The sequence below is a fragment of the Dreissena polymorpha genome, chromosome 3 (assembly GCF_020536995.1).
Source record: "Dreissena polymorpha isolate Duluth1 chromosome 3, UMN_Dpol_1.0, whole genome shotgun sequence".
NCBI lineage: Eukaryota > Metazoa > Mollusca > Bivalvia > Myida > Dreissenidae > Dreissena > Dreissena polymorpha.
The window spans coordinates 41852025-41866166 of record NC_068357.1 but is presented as its reverse complement, the minus strand read 5'-3'; the positions used below and the strand labels follow the sequence as shown (position 1 = coordinate 41866166).

The following is a 14142-nucleotide window of genomic DNA, read 5'->3' as shown; positions in this document are numbered from 1 at the left end:
ATTTTTAAAACAATCAAGTGACTTAAAAATCCGCTATGTAAGTGATTTTAAGGATCAACATGACATTTCTTTTTCATTTTGTTTTATATTCAATTGTAGTTTAAACGATAATTTTATATTTTTCACGAACATTGTTCATAATGTTGGAAGTAGACTTATTACAGATCCGTGAAAATGCATTTAAATTGCATTCAAAACATGATTTAAACAAATTTTCCAAAAAATATCTTAGAATTTATTTCTTGACAGTAATAGATTTACAACTACGTATTATAGCATCATGGCTAAATGATCGCTCGCGCTCGATAGCAGATTTGGAATTTCAGCTATGTGGTTCGTACTTTTATTTAATCATTTTGCGCAGAAAACTGACAAATAACTTTATATTATCACAAAAAAAGAAAAATTTCTGATTCTTTACATTTAAATGCTTTGCCAACTAGCGTTTATAATTTTTACTTCACGTACATTTATGTAGATAGCTAGGTAGTTAAAAAATTGCTAATTACAAAATGAAATGGGAAAATAGCGTATTTTTTACATGTACATGGTACCAATGGATAGTATACTAATAATATTTAAATGTTTTTTTTTCTTAATTTCGATTTACTAGTAAACGTCAATTTTTGAATCAGTTCAAATATGTTGTGCCATTTCGTATGATATCTCCCTTATTAAAAAATATCGAACGAATGTGGGTACTTGATGTGATTACCACGTTGACAAGAACAAAACATTTAAACAAGTATATATATATATATATATATATATATATATATATATATATATATATATATATATATATATATATATATATATATATATATATATATATATATATATATATATATATATAATATATATATAGTTTAACCAAATAAAGTGACAGGACCAATTTTTTTAATTTAGCAAAAACGGTCCTTCAGTTCTTTTTCAAACAATTTTTGATGTGAATTTTTTTTTTACAAACCTTTGACATTAATGGACTTTTTTATGTCTGTAGTTCAAAATATAAATTGTCAGCTAAATTCTAGTCAAATGAGCTAACAGTAATCCGCAATGTTTAATCGATTTGAAGAAATGTACACACAAAATTGAACCAAAGCTTCATTAAATATGCTTTTTTTGATTTGCTTACACAAAATATCGCTACAGACAAAAATCTAAACGTGAATCGGATATTAATGTTAATATCTTATCGAATGGATCATTTTCGACGATCAGATGCGCCTTTGAAGTAACCCCTCACCCCTCCCTACCCCCCGCCCGCGGAAAATTATTACCCATGCAATTATGTTCTACGTTTTATTTGTATTATTTCCGTGTTTACTGTTAGTTTTTTATGCCCCCCTTCGAAGAAGAGGGGGTATATTGCTTTGCTCATGTCGATCTGTCTGTCGGTCGGTCGGTCCGTCCACCAGGTGGTTGTCAGACGATAACTCAAGAACGCTTGGGCCTAGGATCATGAAACTTCATAGGTACATTGATCATGGCTTGCAGATGACCCCTATTGATTTTGAGGTCACTAGGTCAAAGGTCAAGGTCACGGTGACCCGAAATAGTAAAATGGTTTCCAGATGATAACTCAAGAACGCATACGCCTAGGATCATGACACTTCATGGGTAGATTGATCATGACTCGCAGATGACCCCTATTGATTTTGAGGTCACTAGGTCAAAGGTCAAGGTGACCCGAAATAGTAAAATGGGTCTGTCTGTTGGTCGGTCCGTCCACCAGGTGGTTGTCAGACGATAACTCAAGATAGCTTGGGCCTAGGATCATGAAACTTCATAGGCACATTGATCATGACTTGCAGATGACCCCTATTGATTTTCAGGTCACTAGGTCAAAGGTCAAGGTCACAGTGACCCGAAATAGTAAAATGGTTTCCGGATGATAACTCAAGAACGCATACGCCTAGAATCATGAAACTTCATGGGTAGATTGATCATGACTTGCAAATGACCCCAATTGATTTTGAGGTCACTAGGTCAAAGGTGAAGGTCACGGTGACCCGAAATAGTAAAATGGTTTTCGGATGATAACTCAAGAACGCATACGGCTAGGATCATGAAACTTCATGGGTAGATTGATCATGATTCGCAGATGACTCGCAGATGACCCCTATTGATTTTGAGGTCACTGGGTCAAAGGTCAAGGTCACGGTGACCCGAAATAGTAAAATGATTTTCGGATGATAATTCAAGAACGCATATGCCTAGGATCATGAAACTTCATAGGTAGATTGATCATGACTCGCAGATGACCCCTATTGATTTTCAGGTCACTAGGTCAAAGGTCAAGGTCATGGTGACCCGAAATAATAAAATGATGTTTGGATGATAACTCAAGAACGCATATGCCTAGGATCATGAAACTTCATAGGTAGATTGATCATGACTCGCAGATGACCCCTATTGATTTTGAGGTCACAAGGTCAAAGGTCAAGGTCACGGTGACCCGAAATAGTAAAATGATTTTCGGATGATAACTCAAGAACGCTTTTGCCTAGGATCATGACACTTCATAGGTACATTGATCGTGACTCGCAGATGACCCCTATTGATTTTCAGGTCACTAGGTCAAAGGTCAAGGTCACAGTGACAAAAAACGTATTCACACAATGGCTGCCAGTACAACGCACAGCCCATATGGGGGGCATGCATGTTTTACAAACAGCCCTTGTACGTTTATTTGTGACTTTTGTCACTGCTGATTCGAGTAACGACCCGCTGGCGACGTAAACTTGTTACAACATAACAATTTATTTGTCTTGTTTAGCGTATTATCTGTGCTTGTATTACATTTGTCTATTTCACAGAAAAAGAGAGATTATATATATATAATAATATATATATATATATATATATATATATATATATATATATATATATATATATATATATATATATAATGCTTTCCGGTGGTTTATAGAGAAACTTCAGTGGAATAAAACTGATATTTCACTGTTTTGAACAGTAAAAAATAGCAGTGAAAAATATCGATATTTTTCACTGTTTAACTGTGAAATGACGTCGTTTTTCGACGAAATGACGTCATAAATCCAGTAGAATTATCCAGTAAAACTCTTTTACAATATAAATAAACGGTGAAAAAAGCATAAAACAAAAAGAAAATGTATTGGATTCGATGGAAGATCGATTTTATTTCACTCGTGATCATAAAACAAGAGGGCCATGATGGCCCTGTATCGCTCAACTGTTTTTTATGCCCAAAAAGCGTGCAATTCGCATGGGTTGAACTGTATTCAAGCGTGTGACTTTCTCTTTCTATCCCTCGTCTCACTGGGCGCCTTAAGTTGGAAGGGTGAGCATTTATATATATAAATTTGGCCCCAGGGGCATAATTTGAACAAACTTAGTAGAGAACTATAAGATGTCACTACATACCAAATTTGGTAGCGCTATGCCCAATGGTTATGGACAGGAAGATTTTTAAAGTTTGCACAAAAGAGGCTTTATATAATCATATGTTCAGTTTTGTGACCCCCGGGGAAGGGTCAAATTTGAGACCATGGGAATTATTTAAACAAATTTGGTAGAGGACTATTAGATGTCACTACATACCAAATTTAGTAGCCCTAGGCTCTATAATTATGAACAAGAAGAGTTTTAAAGTTTGCACAAAATAGGCCTTATTATAGCAAATGTTCATTTTTGTGACCCCCGGGGAAGGGGCAAATTTGACACCAGGGGCATAATTTGAAAAAAAACTTGGTAGAGAACTTTAAGATTTAAATACATACCAAGTTTGGAAGCAATAGGCCCAATAGTTATGGACATGAAGATCTTTAAAATTTGCACGAAATAGGCCCAATATAAGCATATGTTCACTTGTGTGACCCCTGGGGAACGGTCAAATTTGATCCCAGGAGCTTAATTTGAAAAAAACTTGGCAGACGACTATTAAATTTCACTACATACCAAATTTGGTAGCCATATGCCATACGGTTATGGACAGAAGATTTTTTAAGTTTGCACAAAATAAGCCTTATTAAAGCGTATGTTCAATTTTATGACCCCCGTGGCAGGGTCAAATTTGACCCCAGGGGCATAATTTGAAAAAACTAAGTAGAAAACTATAAGATGTCACTATATACCGATTTTGTATCCCTAGGCCTTACGGTTATGGACAAGAAGATCTTTGAAGTTTGCACAAAATAGGCCAAATATAAGCATATGTTAAATTTGTGACCCCTGGTGCGGTGTCAAATTTGAGCCCAGGGGCATAATTTGAACACATTTGGAAGAGGACTTTTAGATGTCACTACATACCAAATTTGGTAGTCCTATGCCATACGGTTATGGGCAGAAGGATTTTTAAAGTTTGCACAAAATAGGCCTTATTTAAGCGTATGTTCATTTTTGTGACCCCTGGGGCAGGGTCAAGTATGACCCCAGGGGCATAATTTGAACAAACTAAGTAGAAAACTATTAGATGTCACTACATACCGAATTTTGTAGCCGTAGACCCTACGATTATGGACAGAAAGATGTTTAAAGTTTGCACAAAATAGGCTTTATATAAGCATATGTTCATTTTTGTGATCCCCGGGGCAGGGTAAAATTTGACCCCAGGGACATAATTTGAACAAATTTGGTAGAGGATAATTAGATGTCACTTTATACCAAATATGCTAGCCCTACGCCATATGGTTAGGGACAGGAAGATTTTTAAAGTTTGAACAAAATAGGCCTTATTTAAGCGTATGTTCATTTTTGTGACCCTCGGGGCAGGGTAAAATTTAATCCCAGGGGCATAATTTAAACAAACTACGTAGAAAACTATTAGATGTCACTACATACCGAATTTGCTAGCCCTAGGCCCTACGGTTATGGACAAAAAGATCTTTAAAGTTTGCTTAAAATAGGCTTTTTTAATAAGCATATGTTCAGTTTTGTGACCCCAGGGACAGGGTCAAATTTGACCCCAGTGGCATAATTTGAACAAATTTAGTAGAGGACTATTAGATGTCACTACATACCAAATTTGGTAGCCCTATGCCATACGGTTATGGACAAAAATATTTTTAAAGTTTGCACAAAATAGGCCTTATTTAAGCGTATGTTCATTTTTGTGACCCCCGGGGCAGGGTCAAATTTAATCCCAGGGGCATAATTTGAACAAACTAAGTCGAGAACTATTAGATGTCACTACATACCGAATTTGGTAGCCCTAGGCCCTATGGTTATGGACAAAATATCTTTAAAGTTTGCACGAAATAGGCTTTATGTAAGTATATGTTCAGTTTTGTGACCCCCGGGGCCGGGTCAAATTTGACCCCAGGGGCATAATTTGAACAAATTTGGTAGATGACTATTAGATGTCACTACATACCAAATTTGGTAGCCCTATGCCATACGGTTATGGACAGAAACATTTTTAAAGTTCGCACAAAATACGCTTTATACAAGCAAATTCGTTGAATTGATATCCCCCGCCTACCTATATACTTCTGGACACAAAAGTGTTATATTTGACACTAAAAAAGCATTTTTTTGAAGATACAAAAGGCCATAACTCTGTAATTATCAGATGGTGTAAAATGCCATTTGGCGTGCATCATCCAATGATCCATATATATACTCATACAAAGTTTCAATGAAATTCGCAAAAGCACTTCCAAGATATGGCTCCGGACACAAAAGTGACGGACGGACAGCCGGACGGACAGCGCCAAAACAATATCCCTCCGCCTCTGGCGGGGGATATATACTCATAACAAGTTTCAATGAAATCCGCCAAAGCACTTCCAAGATATGGCTCCGGGCACAAAAGTGCCTATAGTAAAAAGCTTTTTGTCAAGATACAAAGGGCCATAACTCTGTTTTAAACAGATGGTATACAATGCCATTTGGCGTGCATCATCCTCTTATGCATATATATACTCATACCAAGTTTCAAAGAAATCCGCCAAAGCACCGTCAAAATATGGCTCCAGACACAAAATTGCCTATAGTAAAAAACATTTTTTCAAGATACAAGGGGCCATAACTCTGTTTTTAACAGATGGTGTACAATGCCGTTTGGCGTGCATCATCCTCTTATGCATATATATACCCATACCAAGTTTCAATGAAATCCGCCAAAGCACTTCCAAGATATTGCTCCGGACACAAAAGAGCCTATAGTAAAAAGCATTTTTTCAAGATACAAAGGGCCAAATCTCTGTTTTTAACAGATGGTGTACAATGCCATTTGGCGTGCATCATCCTCTTATGCATATATATACTCATAACAAGTTTCAATGAAATCCGCCATAGCACTTCCAAGATATGGCTCCGGACACAAAAGTGCCGGACGGACGGACAGCCGGACGGACAACGCCAAAACAATATCCCTCCGCCTCTGGCGGGGGATAATAAGCATATGTTCATTTTTGTGAACCCGGGGCGGGGTCAAATTTGACCCCAGTGGCATAATTTGAACAAATTTGAAAGAGGTTCACCCCAGGAACATTTGTGAGAAGTTTTATTGGAATTGGACTTGCAGTTTAGGAGATGTTTAAAGAAAAATTAACGCACGGACGCACGCACGACGGACACAGGGCCATGACATAAGCCCCGCTGGCCTCTGGCCAGTGGAGCTTAAAATCATATTTTATACGATCACTCGTGAAATAAAATCGATATTCCATCAAATCCAACAAATATCATATATATATATATATATATAATTATATACTAATACATAGTGCCAGTTACGCGGTCTCGGTAGTTTTCAGACTATTCTTAAGGGGTCAATATTAAAAACAGGGTCTGTATACAACCCCGCGTTCTAGGCACCTTTAATTACTTTGAGGGGGTGTAGGGGAGGTAATGCAATCAAATGTCACAATAAGGTCTTATATCGAAAACCACAATCACGTCTAAAATTGAAATTTTGTATACCTCGCAATTAATGTTGCTATATATTTCCTTGTACGAGATGTTAAATAATTGACGTATTTATATATAATACTATATTAGGTTACCCTATATTCCTTTATTCGTGTTAATATCGGATAAAAAAGGGTATGGGGAACCCCATGACCTATTTCTATTCAGAAATATATATGGGGTTATTGATAAACGAATAATCGGACGGATTCTTTAAATAAATATATTTAGAATTTACGCTCATATTATTTATAACATTACCCAATCTTTGATTCTTATCTAATTTCCCAAAGTGCTTTCTCAATATATGAGCTTACCAGAAATATTATTAAAATATGACTTTGTTCAGGTATATTATGGTATTTCAATATGGAAAATGTGGCATTGTTTTCCAGATAGATACGACACAAATAACAGAAACCAAAATAGACATTACTCATTAATTAATCCCTCGCTCGTTGTCGTTGTCTGCTTCCCTGTAAATACGTGCGATAAGTGTATGCTTTATAACTCAACTTTAGGAACAAACGGGTTGTAACTATTTTCTTTTATTCATTCATTCATGAAATAACCATCCCATCACAAAAAAACACTTTTCAAATTTGAATATCTCAGGTCAGATGAAATATTTTGTTTAAATTGTACATGTTATCATTTGACTACATTCTGCACAAGTCGCGAATAAATAATTCATTACCGACAATTGCGCGCTTAAGCACGTGGGGAAGGTATGGTTTTAACTTTTTCCACAGCCTTTCTTTCGAGGCCTCGACAGTGATCTTCCTTTAGCGTGCCCTGAAGGATAGTCTTGCAAGGAGTCTTGTCTTGTGACGCGTCAAAACTAAGCCAGCTTTCGTCATTTGACGGTCAACAGAAGGAATTCTTGTGGGCCAACAAATGTTGTTGTCATGTTCTGGACATACGCTGGTCTTGTGCTTTATGTAGGGGACCCAAAGCAGACTTCGGATAGAAGCTTTCGGCAAATGACAAAAGCAAACTAGTGGACGCGTACCACTGATCTAGCCCTAAACCTTTCAGCGAATGATAATACCTTATTGAAACAACGATAAAGCCTGCTGCAAATATATAATACTACACAGCAAAGGGGTGTTCAAACATCCATTGTCTTAATCAAGAGTTCGGCAGTTCGTTGGTTGTGTTGAATAAAGAACACAATCGAGTCTTACAAGAATCAGCTGGTAGACTCTGTGATGAAGGTTAAGAAACCATATATCTTCTGAATTAATTTTTTGGTAGCAATTCCCACGTCCTTCAATACTCTTAAGGGAAAATGTATCATACGCGTGTATCTTTAATCTTAAGATTTCTTTGAATGATATCGTATGCAAGAAACAGTTGAGCATTGAAGTTTCGTGGCTAGTTATTATATCCATAGTTTTAAGACGGAATAAGATATAAACTTATTGAACAGGAGCCCATGAACTTTTAAGTCATTGTGTTATCAAATACATCGTTACATGGGATGGTACCATTTACCAATCTATTGAAACATGTAGATGTGATTTATGGAGTGTTATTCTTACAGCAAAATTCTCATCAACAGCCATATAGCCCATAGTATATTTTATTAACAAAAGTTTTATGATCCAAACTGTACAAGCGAAACACAAAAGCATGTTTATATCAGGTTGTATTCAAACAAAAACGTTATTCCAAAACAAACAAATAACAAACATGAACAGATAAAATCATCAAAATATCACATGCTCTGATTTTCTTGAAAATTGAGAGTTTATGATTATGTCTTTAATTTAAAAAGGAAGGACGTGAATACTCTATTAATATCTACACTTTTGAAAACCGGGTGGCCATATTGTGGAAACATCTTGCAATTTTAAATAATGTAAACTTTCTTTATTATATGGAATGTAAAAGTTTTATATACACTTATATAAAATCAACTCGATATTATCCGGCAAACGACCGCTACAATGTAATTTTCACACAATGAATTTTTTTTTGGATAACAAATAATTAATCAGGTACAAAAGTTTTCCAAACCATATTCACAATATGGTAAGACTAGGGCGGGGGCATCAATCTACATCTTTCTAATAAACTAAATAAAATGAACATTCATCTCTTCACTTGCCATGCTGTATTTGTAACATCGAATTAAAGTGACATGCGAATACATGCTCGTTTCAATTGAAGATCTAAAAATAAAGCATACGAAACTAACGACGTATACTTGGTGACAAAAATAACCCAAAATATCATCTCATTATAAGGTTAACACTGAACTTATTTTGTGAAAAGTTAAGGGAATATATTATTTGCTGGACATGAAATTAAGACTCGGAAATAAAAAGGTGCCTGAACCAACGTAAAAAAATTCAACCCTGATTAAACAAGCCATACCTATCAAGGTTTTCCATACAACTTAGTATGTTGATCGTTTTTTTTAGTGTCTCTTCTTGTCTTGTTACCAACTTGGTCTAGTCTTCTGTTAATTATCTTTATACCTTTATTCACAACTTTTCTGGCATGCCCCTTGCGTACGTTTTTTTAAACAAGAGGGCCAAGATGGCCCTAGTTCGCTTACCTGGGAGGAGTCGGTTCATATAATCTTTACCAAACGTCAAACTTGACCTATATATTGTCCAGACAAACATCCTGGTCAATTTTCATTATTATTGAACCAAAACTCTGGCGTATGGAGTGTTTTTGTTTATGTAAAATTTTACCTGGTGACCTATATTTTGAGTTGACCCCCCTTACCAAACATCAAACTTTGCTTACGAAAATAAATATTTTGACCAAGATTCATAAAATCTGAAACAAAATTGTGACCTCTAAAGTGTTTACAATGATTTTGTATAATATAATGAAAATTTGGACAATCTAAGGGCAATAATTATGGCATTAATTATGTGATTTTGCTCATTATCAAACTTGAATGAGATCTTTCAGCAACTTTCATAAAGAATGCTTAAGAAGTGTGAATGCTAGAGTGTTTACAAACCAAATGTGGACGAACAGACGGCGGACAAAGACCAATTCTAAAATCTGGGCAATCAGGTGAGCTACTAGTGTGTTTCACCGATCTGGGCCATTTTCAAACTTGTCCGAGAAAGCAATAAAACCAATGTATTGACTAAATTTCACGATGATTAGGCAAAAAATGAGACTTCTATAGTGTTCGATCACAAGGTTTCTCTCTAGTCATATAAGGAAAACTGCCCCCCCCCCCGGCGGCCATGTTTTTTTTACCGATCGGGACCATTTTCGAACTCATCTGAGATATATATAAAACCAATCATTTCACCAAGTTTTATAACGATTTGCCAAAATATGTGACTTCTAGAGTGTTCACAGGCTGTTTTTACTATATAAATATAAGAAAACTGCCCCCCCCCCCCCGCAGCCATGTTATTCAACTGACCGGAACCATTTTTTAACTCGACTCTCGTATCAGGGAAACAAATGTTCTGACCAAATTTCATGAAATTTGGGCCAAAAATGTGACTTCTAGAGTGTTCACATGTTTTCACTATATACATATACAGAAAAAATGCCCCGCCCACTGGCGGCCATGTTTTTCACCGATCTGGACCATTTTGGAACTCTTCCGAGATATCAATAAAACAAATGTATTTTCCAACTTTAAATATGATTGGGCAAAAAATGTGACTTCTAGTGTTTTAACAAGGTTTCTCTATAGTCAAATAAGGTAAACTGCCCCGCCCACTGGCGGCCATGTTTTTCAACGGACCAGAACTACTTTTAAACTCAAGCAACATATCATTAAGACAAACATTTTGACAAAGTTATATAAAGATTGGGCATGAAATGTGACTTCTACAGTGTTAACAAGGTTTTTCTTTTTTTTACCTAGTGACCTAGTTTTTGACCCGGCATGACCCAGTTTCCAACTCCATCGAGATATCATTGGGACAAATCTTCTGACCAAGTTTCATGAAGATCGGACAAAAAATGTGGCCCATAGAGTGTTTACAAGGTATCTCTATAGCCAAATAAGGAAAACTGCCCCGCTGACTGACTTCTATAGTGTTTACAAGGTTTTTCTTTTTTTTTGACCTAGTGACCTAGTTTTTGACCCGGCATGACCCAGTTTCGAATTCGACCGAGATATCATTGGGACAAAGCTTCTGACCAAGTTTCATGAAGATCGGAAAAGAAATGTGCCCTCTAGAAAAGACACTATATTATTATGAAAACATTAATAGTCAAAGGGGAGTAAATACTGTAAACTTAAATGCAATATTTAGAAGAGTTGTCTCGCATGTTACATGACCTTAATTTATGATTGTTTACAAGCCTTTTTACTATAAATATAAGGAAAACTCTCCCGTCCCCCTGGCAACCATGTTTTTCAACGACCGGAACCATTTTCGAACTCAACTCTCATATCAAGGAAACAAATGTTCTGACCAAATTTCATGAAAATTGGGCCAAAAATGTGACTTCTAGAGTGTCAACATGTTTTCACTATATACATATAGAGAAAAATGCCCCGCCCACTGGGGGCCATGTTTTTTCACCGATCTGGACAAATTCGAACTCGTCCGAGAAATCAATAAAACCAATATTTGACCAACTTTGATGATTGGGCAAAAATTGTGACTTCTAGAGTATTTTCAAGGCTTCTCTATAGCCACATTAGAAAAATAGCACCCCCACTGGCGGCCATGTTTTTCAACGGATCGGTACCACTTTTGAACTCAACCAACATATCATTAAGACAAACATTTTGACAACGTTACATGAAGATAAGGCATGAAATGCGACTTCTACAGTGTTTACAAGTTTTTTCTTTTTTTTGACCTAGTGACCTAGTTTTTAACCCGGCACGACCCAGTTTCAAACTCGATCAGGATTTTATTGGGACGAATCTTCTGACCAAGTGTCATGAAGATCGGACAATAAATGTGGCTTCTAGAGTGTTTACGAACAAATGTGGACACACGGACAGACGATGGACAAAGACTGGTCACAAAAGCTCACCTGAGCAATCAGGGGAGCTAAAAACTTTTTTCCTTCACTCGCAACCGTTACCAGTTTAACTTTTGTGCCATAATCCCGAACTCGTTTTATTCTTTTTTTCTTTTGTTCTTCTCCGCTCCTCCCTCATTCGTAACTCTTCTCTGATTCACATTTCTATGTATGTTTCCTTTCCTCCATCTCTGATTCACCACTTTATTTTCCTTTCCTTCTTTATTTCCAACCCTATTTAGATCCCCTTGTTGTTTTGAAATCTGAAACAAAGTAATTGTACATGTAATAATTTGATTACAACAAGAGATGTGTTTGTCAGAAACACAATGCCCCCTATTGCGCCACTTTGAAGCCATATATTTAACCTTTGACCTTGAAGGAGGACCTTGACCTTTCACCACTCAAAATGTGCAGCTCTATGAGATACACATGCATGCCAAGTATCAAGTTGCTATCTTTAATATTGCAAAAGTTATCGCAAAACTTTAACCAAGGTTAAAGTTTTAGGTTAAAGTTTTGATGACTGACAGAATGACAGACAGACAGGCCAAACACAATATATTCCCGGTCATTCGACCCGGGGGCATAAAAAGAACTCTCATTTTTGACGATGCTGACTCAGCGGAGCAGCTCCTCTAAGTTATCATACCATGAACACATTTCTTACAATGACAACCTATGTAAAAGGCCGAGCCAGTCCGATTTAGTTAGCTATTTTTTTTAATCGGCATACCTCGCTGATTATTATTGATAATGGTAGAGGCAGATTGGTTTCCGTCCTCTTTCAAATTTATCGAGAGGTTTTGGACAGGAACCAGACATGAAACTGCCAGGTGGCACTTCAAACGCTGGGACGCTGGGAAAACCCCAAAAGTAGTTATTTTTAGATTTGATCGAGAAAGCAACTTGCCTCCCAGTTTCGCTGAATTGGTCAAGTTCCCCAAGGTAACTACTTCCCCGTACCCCCAAAATGTTTTTCGTATCCAATTTTTTGTTCGTACCAAAATTTTGTTTCGTAGCCAAATTTTGTCTCGTACCCACATTTTTGTTGGCATCATTTTTTCGTTCCAAATTTTTTTTCGTACCCACAATTTTCGTACCCACATACACAATTGTGATGTAGATAAACTTAAATTGATGCTTTTATATCCATCCTCATCAAAAGCATCGTCACACCATTACTGTCAGTACTTTGATCTTGAATGAAATGCTTGTTTGTCAGAGGCAAAAGCAGTTCAGTCACAAGAACTGGTTTTCCAAAAATCCAAGCTAGAAATTAATGGCGTTTTGCCTAAGTAACTTATATATAGTTGATGCATAAAATGTCAGCATTTCCAAGGAATATTTCTGTGAAATCACGAAAGCAGGAGTAATGGCTCATAAGCACTGCTCTTCCAATCGTTGATATATATCGTTTTTTGCAATGTGAACTCACATGATATGCAAGATATGCTCTATTGAAAATGCAAATATGATCAATTAATAGGTGACAAATACTCTCTAATTACAGAAGGTATTATTGTTTTTGAGCAGTGTACAACTCATTTATAAAAACATTATTACTTATTATGTTTCAAGAGCATTCATCTTATACATTAGATTTAATAATTATTCCACAAAAAATGTATTTGTAAAAAAATAATAGCAAAAAATTAAAAATGGAAGCAATATATACATTTCATATGCACTGCACATAACAATAATTAGATCTAATTGCATATTTATATAAAGTTTCAAGTTGGTAACTCTTTTACTTTCCAGGTTTGCTTCAGACACAATTTTTGTGAAAATGCACAAAGGACAATTACTATTCTTAATATGTAAGCAAGAGTTATGGTTCTTGTGTAATGCACATCCCCCTCCGTTAATCAGATATACCTTTCTATTCATTTTCAAGTTTTTACTTCTTCTTTTACTTGTCGGAAGATTCTCCAGACAATATTTAAGTACACATATAAGCATAAAGCATTTACTCTTAAACATAGGTGAGCAAGAGTTATTGTGAACTGAACAACCACTAAATAAAGTTTCAAGCTTATAAATGTTCTTTTCTTTTTAGATATACTTCAGACAACATTTAAGTACAACCATTTGCAAAGTGAACATACTCTGAAAAGGTGAGCAAGACATGGTTCTTATGCATTGAACAGCACTCTTAATAAGATCTACCTACACATGAAGTTTTAAGTTTATACCTCTAACAATTTTTGAAGCTTGTTCCAAACAAAATCGAAGTATAAGAACATTCACTAAGGCAATTAC

The 14142-nt window shown here is 36.0% G+C and overlaps 1 protein-coding gene and 1 long non-coding RNA gene across 37 annotated transcripts in view; one reads left to right on the top strand and one right to left on the bottom strand.

Moving 5' to 3' along the window:
- LOC127873833 (uncharacterized) overlaps nucleotides 1–14142 on the bottom strand; it is a 433898-nt gene that overhangs the window by 213652 nt on the left and 206104 nt on the right. The gene's annotated exons all lie outside the window — the stretch shown is intronic.
- LOC127873839 (uncharacterized) lies at nucleotides 1351–2669 on the top strand. The gene is made up of 3 exons (XR_008046407.1): nucleotides 1351–1687; nucleotides 2161–2241; nucleotides 2387–2669. It is a non-coding gene; the product is annotated as an uncharacterized LOC127873839 (long non-coding RNA).